Source organism: Hylobates moloch, unplaced genomic scaffold (assembly GCF_009828535.3).
Source record: "Hylobates moloch isolate HMO894 unplaced genomic scaffold, HMol_V3 SCAFFOLD_10, whole genome shotgun sequence".
NCBI classification, from domain to species: domain Eukaryota; kingdom Metazoa; phylum Chordata; class Mammalia; order Primates; family Hylobatidae; genus Hylobates; species Hylobates moloch.
This window is the reverse complement of record NW_026652285.1, coordinates 105,520,432-105,528,386: the sequence shown is the minus strand read 5'-3', so window position 1 is coordinate 105,528,386 and position 7,955 is coordinate 105,520,432.

Here is a 7,955-nt window from a genome sequence, read left to right as displayed (position 1 = left end):
GGCATCTGAACCACTGGAAGAGGAATTGGCCATCATGGTTTAGACTCTGATGGCCCCGCTAATTCTGGACCTTTTTCTTCTAATTCTAATGTTTCAGGATATATTACCTCCTGTAATTGATTGTAGTCAACATTTTGCGTTGACCGAGCCATTACAGACTCTGCTACATATTCACAATGTGAACTTTCCATTCCTTTCTGGGATTCTATCCCCACCTCTTCTTCACAGTCTATTACACAGCTTTCAGGGGCATCAGAAACTGAAACACTATCTTCTCCTGTTTGAAACGGTTCTAAAGCTGCTTTAATAATGGCCCAATCATTCCATACTGTAAGTTGGATGATTTTACCCTCCCTACTTCTTTGTTTTAATTCTTTGCCAATTTTTTTCCAATCTTCTAGATCTAAAGTTCCCTGTTCTGGAAACCATGGGCAGAATTGTTCTATTATTTGAAATAGCGTGATTAGATTTTCTGTAGAGACTCTAACTCCCCCTCTTCTTAAAAGAATTTTAATAAAGCTGAGATAAGAGGCATATTTACTTTCAGTTTGTCTTATTGTTACCTTAGGTTCTTCTGAGGGCACAAGCTTATCGCAAGGCTGACCGTAGATGTACTTGGGAATCTCTTGTCAACTTGTCCTCAATGACCATGCTCTAGCATACCTTCACCTTAGAGAAAAGCCCCACGTTGGGCGCCAGATGAAGGGGTGGCCAGCCCCTCCACAACCTGTGGGTGTTTCTCACCAGGTAGGACGAGAAACTGAGAAAAGAAATAAGACACAGAGACAAAATATAGAGAAAGAAAAGTGGGCCCAGGGTACTGGTGCTCAGCATATGGAAGACCCACGCTGGCACTGGTCTCTGAGTTCCCTCAGTATTTGTTGATCACTGTCTCTACCATCTTGGAGACAGGGATGTGGCAGGACTATAGGGTAATGGTGGGGAGAGGGTCAGCATGAAAACATGTGAGCAAAGATCTCTGTGTCATAAATAAGTTTAAGGAAAAGTGCTGTGCCTTGATGTGCACATAGGCCAGATTTATGTTTGACTTTACACAAACATCTTGGTGCATTAAGGAGCAGTATTGCCACCAGCATGTCTCACCTCCAGCTATAAGGTGGTTTTCTCCTATCTCAGTAAATAGAACGTACGATCGGGTTTTACACCGAGATATTCCATTCCCAGAGATGAGCAGGAGACAGATGCCTTTCTCTCATCTTAACTGCAAAGAGGACTTCCTCTTTTACTAATCCTCCTCAGCACAGACCCTTTATTGGTGTCAGGCGGGGGGACGGTCAGGTCTTTCCCTTCCCATGAGACTGTATCTCAGGCTATCACATGGGGAGAAACCTTGGACAATAACTGGCTTTCCTAGGCAGAGGTCCCTGTGGCCTTCCGCAGTGTATTGTGTCTCTGGGTACTCGAGATTAGAAAATGGTGATGACTTTTACTAAGCATACTGCCTTTAAGCACTTTTTTAACAAAGCACATCCTGCACAGCCCTAAGTCCATTAAACCTTGAGTCAACACATCACATGTCTCTGCAAGCACAGGGTTGGGGCTAGGGTTACAGATTAACAGCATCTCAAGGCAGAAGAATTTCTCTTAGTACAGAACAAAATGGAGTCTCTTATGTCTACTTCTTTCTACATAGACACAGTAACAGTCTGATCTCTCTTTCTTTCCCCCCACCACCATCACTCATCTGTTAAAGCTTTGCCCACCACCATCAGTCACCAGTCAGAGCTTCACCCGCCGCCATCACTCACTAGTCAGAGCTTCATCTACCACCATCACTCACCTATTAGAGCTTTACCCACTTCAGTCACTCACCAATCAGAGTTTGCCAACTCCCTAGAACCTTACTAGTGCCAATGAAGTTTCTGGAAAAACAGTATGTGACATTTTTCATTTTTATAAAACCTCTAACAGCTGAGCATGATGGCTGACAGGTGTGAGGTGGGAGGATCACTTAAGGCCAGGAGTTCAAGACCAGCCTGGACAACATAGTGAGACCCCCCTGTCTCTACTAAAAATCAGAAAAATTAGTCAGGCATGGTGGCATGTACCTTGTAATCCCAGCAACTTGGGAGGCTGAGGTAGGAGAATTGCTTGAGCCCAGGAGTTGGAGGCTGCAGTGAGCAATAATTGCACCACTGCAGTGCAGACTGGCCAATAGAGCCAGACCCTGTCTCAAAAAAAGCAAAACAAAACAAAAACAATTTTTTTAAAAAATAGAAAAATATCCTCAAAGTCCAGCACGAGGCAATTGGTTAAATAGATTATGCTCCACTTCTTGCTAAAATAAGACATATTTTGGTGACAGATAGCAGCAGACAGATGGCAGCCAATCGGAGGCCTCTAAAGGGCAGCAAGGGGTGTTGCTGGGTTCCTTTAGTTTAATAAAAACCCTAATTGAGGAGGCTCTTGAGCCGTTTGCTCCAGCTACTCCCACCCTGTGAATTGTTTTCAATAAAGCTGTGATTTCCGGGTCTTTTGTTGCTTTGTCTTTCATTTGTTCTTTCTTACTTTGTGCATTTTGTTCAGTTCTTTTTTCAGCACACCAAGAACCTGGATGACTCTATCTCTGCTTCGGTCTAATCAGTTATCAAACTAGAGTCAGACTGGATCTAAACAAAACCCCCTTCCAAACGGGGTCACCTCTTTATAGACAGCTCCTTCCAGGTCATTGAAGGAAAAAGGCACAACAGGCACTCCTTAGTTGTTGGGGAGACCTCACAGAGGTACAGTCAGGAAGACTGCCAAATGCCTGGCCTGCCCAAACATGTAAACTCTTTGCATTAAACCAAGCCTTAAAATCCCAGCAGAATCAGGAAGGAACTGTTTACACCGACTCCAAGTATGCCTTCGGAGTAGTCCATACCTTTGAAAAATCTGGACTCAACAAGACCTCATAAATAGTAAGGGCCAAGATCTGGTCCACAAAGAATTAATTATGCAAGCACTAGAAAATCTTCAGCTGCCAGGCTGGGCGTGGTGGCTCGCGCCTGTAATCCCAGCACTTTGGGAGGCCGAGGCAGGCAGATCACCTGAGGTCAGGAGTTCAAGACAAGCCTGGCCAACATGGTGAAACCCCATCTCTACAAAAATACAAAAATTAGCCAGGTGTGGTGTTGGGTACCTGTAATACCATCTACTTGGGAGGCTGAGGCTGGAGAATTGCTTGAACCTGGGAGGCGGAGGTTGCAGTGAGCCGAGATCGTGCCACTGCACTCCAGCCTGGGCAACAGAGCGAGACTTCGTCTCAATAAATGAATGAATGAAAATCTTCAGCTGCCAGAAGAAATTCCAATTGTCCATGTCCCAGGCCCCCAAACACCCATTTTTTGAAAGCTGGGGAAACAACTTCGCAGATAGCTAAACAAGTGTCTCTTCCCAAGAGGCGCCCATTTTCCATCTCACCCCTTGTCTTCCCCCTCCAGCTGTGATCCCCATCTTCTCCTGTGCAGACCAAGAGAAACTAAAGAACATAGGAGCTAAGGAGAGCCCAGAGGGAAAGTGGGTAATACCAGATGGAAGGGAAATGCTGTCTAAACCCCTCATGAGAGAAATATTGTCACAGCTTCATCAGGGAACTCACTGGGGTCCTCAAGCTATGTGCGATGCAGCCCTCAGAGAGTCTGAGTGTGTAGGGATATATACCCTTGCTAGGCAAGTGACAGATGGTTGCCTAGTGTGCAGAAAAACTAATAAGCAAACCCTTAAAGAAGCAACCTCCTGGGGGACAAAACCCAGGGTTGAGGCCATTCCAAAGTGCCCAAGTTGCCTACACTGAAATGCCCCCAGTAGGCCGCCTCAAGTATTTACTAGTAATAGTAGACCATCTCACCCACTGGGTAGAAGCCTCCCCTTCCCAAGCGCAACAGCCAGTAATGTAGTCAAAGCCCTGTTGGAACATATCATGCCCAGGTTTGGACTAATAGAGAACATTGATTCAGACAATGGGACGCACTTCACTGCACACATCATTAAGGGGCTAACCCAAACACTAGGAATAAGATGGGAATATCATATTCCCTGATCCACCCTCATCAGGGAAGGTAGAAAGAATGAATCAAACTGTAAAAAAATCACCTAACCAAACTAATCTTGGAAACGCGGTTACCATGGACAAAATGCCTTCCCATTGCCTTACTAAGAATCCAAACTGCCCCTCAAAAAGATCTTGGCCTGTCCCCTTATGAAATGCTCTATGGACTGCCTTATCTAAATTCCACTACTGACCTTCCTACATTTGAAACAAAAGATCAGTTTCTAAAAAAATGTATATTTGGTCTGTCTTCCACCCTTTCCTCCCTCAGGACTCAAGGCCTTCTAGTGCAAACTCCACCCCTCGAATTCCCAGTTCACTAACACCAGCCCAGAGATCATGTCCTTATCCAAAGATGGAAAGAGGGAAAGCTCGAACCAACCTGGGAAGGACCTTATCTAATACTCCTAACCACTGAGATAGCAATCCAAACGGCCGAAAAAGGAGGGACCCACCCCTTGCAAAGTCATGGACCATCACTCCAGGACCAACACCCTCCAAACTAATGTTCAAAAGGGTTTAATCTGTCTTTTTTTTCCTTCCTTTAGTTACCAAAGAACATCTTATCATCAATGTAACCTGATCACCCTGCCTTCAAACAATCACATTCAGTGCTTGCCTTGTCATGCCCTGTGGAGACCTTCAGAGTCAAAAACAGCTAGCTTCTTCAGAAAAGTACCTCTGCCCCTCCACCCGCTTCAGACAAACCAGAAACTCCGGCCCTTGTGATGGACAACCACGAGCCTTCCAGGGGTTATGTTATAATTGGGGAGATGTTATCTAGACCACCCAATATCAGGGCTGGACCTCCTCAGAGGGTTGCACTGCCCTAAAACCTTACATCCACTTTACCAAAGGAGCCACACCCTCAAATTGCCAAAACCACCAATTTCCCCAAAAGTCAGAAGCCCTATGGGACAGCCCCCAAGGGCCACTCGACTTCCAGCTCTTGATGCCAATTTTACCTCATGTCTCTCATGGCAAGGGGAAAATCTGACATTCCTCGGAAACCTGATGGGATGTAGTGGGCCTAAACCTTTCCAAGAGCTAACCAATCAGTCAGCCCTAATCCATCCCCAAGCAGATGTATAGTGGTATTGTGGGGGAACAATATTGAGTACTCTGCCAAACAATTGGAGCAGCATTTGCACTCTGATCCAATTGGCCATCCCTTTCAACTTGGCATTTCACCAACCAGACAGGAAGCAGGTAACCCAAAGGAAAAGAGAAGCCCCTCATGGGTCCTTCGACCCCTCATGTTTACATAGTATCAGGGTCATGCTGTGGGGTACCAAATGAATTCAAAGCTCGAAACCAAATAGCCACCAGGTTTGAGTCTATCTTACTCTGGTGGTCCACTATAAATAAAAATGTAGACTGGATACATTATATATACTATAATCAACAGTGATTCATCAATTATACCAGAGATGCCATAAAAGGAATAGCTCAACAATTAGGCCCTACCAGCCAGATGGCCTGGGAAAATAGGATAGCCCTTGACATGATATTGGCCAAAAAAAGACAGAGTCTGTGTCATGATTGGGGTCCAATGTTGCACTTTTATCCTCAATAACACAGCCCTGGACGGGACAATCACAAAAGTCTTACAAGCCTTACCACCCTAGCAAATGAATTAGCCGAGAACTCTGGAATAGATGACCTCTTTACAGGTGTCATGGAGAAATGGTTTGGAAAATGGAAGGGACTCATGACCTCAATCTTTACCTCCCTTGCAACAGTTACAGGTGTACTCATCCTTGTGGGCTGCTGTATCATACCTTGTATTCGTGGGTTAACCCAAAGGCTCATAGAAGCAGCTCTCACAAAAACCTCCCCCACCTCTCCCCATCCATAGTCAGATAAGCTCTTGCTCCTAGATGATCAAGAACAACAAAGCCAAATTCTATTAAAGAAATTTGAAGAGGAAGAACTATAAAACAGAAGAGGGGAAATCGTTGGGACAACTAAGTTCCTCTTCAAAGATTCAACTTCCTGGCCATAACTTGTAAACCAATCCTACCCTGCAACCTTTTCCAAAATCACATCTTTACCTTATTTGGGAAGGTTTAAGCCTTAGCCAGTCGGGGTCAGCTTAGACTATGCGGCCCAACCCCAGCCAATAGGGGAAGGACACAGAAATAGAAACTGCATTAGGGATAAAAACCCCTTCCCTCCTTTGTTCAGTGTGCTCTTGGGATTGTAACAGCACAAGCAGCACCCTTCTGCAGAAGTAAAAGTGACTTGCTGAGAAATTTTCTAAGTGCGGGTTTCTTTTCGCTACACCAAGCACTTGTTTCCAACACACGCAAACCAGAATGGAGGTCTCCCTGGACCTGGGTTTGGGCCACAACGTTGCCCTGAATTCTGCAAGACCTTGGGCAAGACTGTTCCCTCTTCTGAACCAAGTCCTTCCCTGGCCCAGCCGCTTGTGAGTAACAGAGTAACATATTGGTTTCATGCTTACACCTCCTGGTCTGACCGGGCTCTCCTTTGCAGAACCTTTTACTCCTTCCCTTCCTCTGAACACTGGCTGGCTGTTTTCAGGGAAGAAGTTCAGGGCAGTGGCAGGGAGCTCCTTGCACATCACCATGACAAATGTTTTATGGAAACAGTGAGCTGATGGGACGAGGGGTGGGGGCTAGAACGTCAGCCAAAAGGTGTGAGAACCCGGACTAGCCCCCAGCCCTGAACATGGCAGGCCACTGTGCCATGGTAGGGGAGTGAAAGCTTCCCTCTTAGGGTTCCAACTGGGGCTCCTTACAAAAGAGAAAAACAGTTAATTAATGCATGTAGCGCACATCTCACTGGAGAAGCCTCAACAAAAAGCAACTCAGAACAGTGACTTAGAACTGGGTTATGATGCCGGGTGTGGTGGCTCACGCTTGTAATCCCAGCACTTTGGGAGGCCGAGGCGGGCGGATCACGAGGTCAGGAGATCGAGACCACGGTGAAACCCCGTCTCTACTAAAAATACAAAAAATTAGCCAAGCGTGGTGGTGGGCACCTGTAGTCCCAGCTACTCGGAGAGGCTGAGGCAGGAGAATGGCGTGAACCTGGGAGGCGGAGCTTGCAGTGAGCCGAGATCGCGCCACTGCACTCCAGCCTGGGTGACAGAGCGAGACTCCGTCTCAAAAAAAAAAAAAAGAACTGGGTTATGGAGCATGTTCAACAAAGAATAATCAACATGTGGGGAAATGACAAGACCCAGGAGAGCGGTTTTAGGCTTCCAAGGTTGGGAAACTGACAAGGTGAGTATTGGGAGGAAACTAAGGCGGAAGATTCGTTCACAGAGTCCTCAGGTGCCTTCTTTCCTCTGGCTGATGTGTCTCTCTCCTATAAAGAGCATTTCCATCCTGCCTCAGACAGCAGAGGGACAGGGCAGAGAGAGATTTCCCTGCTTCTGCTGCATCTTAGTTGCCTTCAACTCAAGATAATTTCTGAGGCTCATTTTGGGGTGACATATTCTGGTGTCCTTCACGGTACAGGGCACAGCCTCAGAGGACTGGATCCACAGCTGATCACTGAGCTCTTCCATGTGCCAGGCCCGTCCAGGGAGAACACTCAGCCCTGCAAACAGGGCAGGTGGCCCCAGGATGCTGGGCCGCAGCCTAACCCTCAGCTCATGGGTGGGTGGAGTGGAGATCACCCTCCCCATGTGGGGCTCTCTGGTCGTGGACCTGGAGACCACCAAGGCTCTGCGGTCTTAGAAGTGGCCTGTTGGAATGGGGTCTGCAGGCAGGGAAGCCTTGGGCCAGAGTCCCTCAGGTGCAGGAACACAGCCCCCGGGCTTGTCCCACTTCTCCCTCTGAATAGTTAAGGGCTGCCCACAGGGAACTTCCCTCCCTCCCTCTGTCCCTCCCTCCTTCCTTTCTTTCTTTCTTTCCTTCCTTCCTTCCTTCCT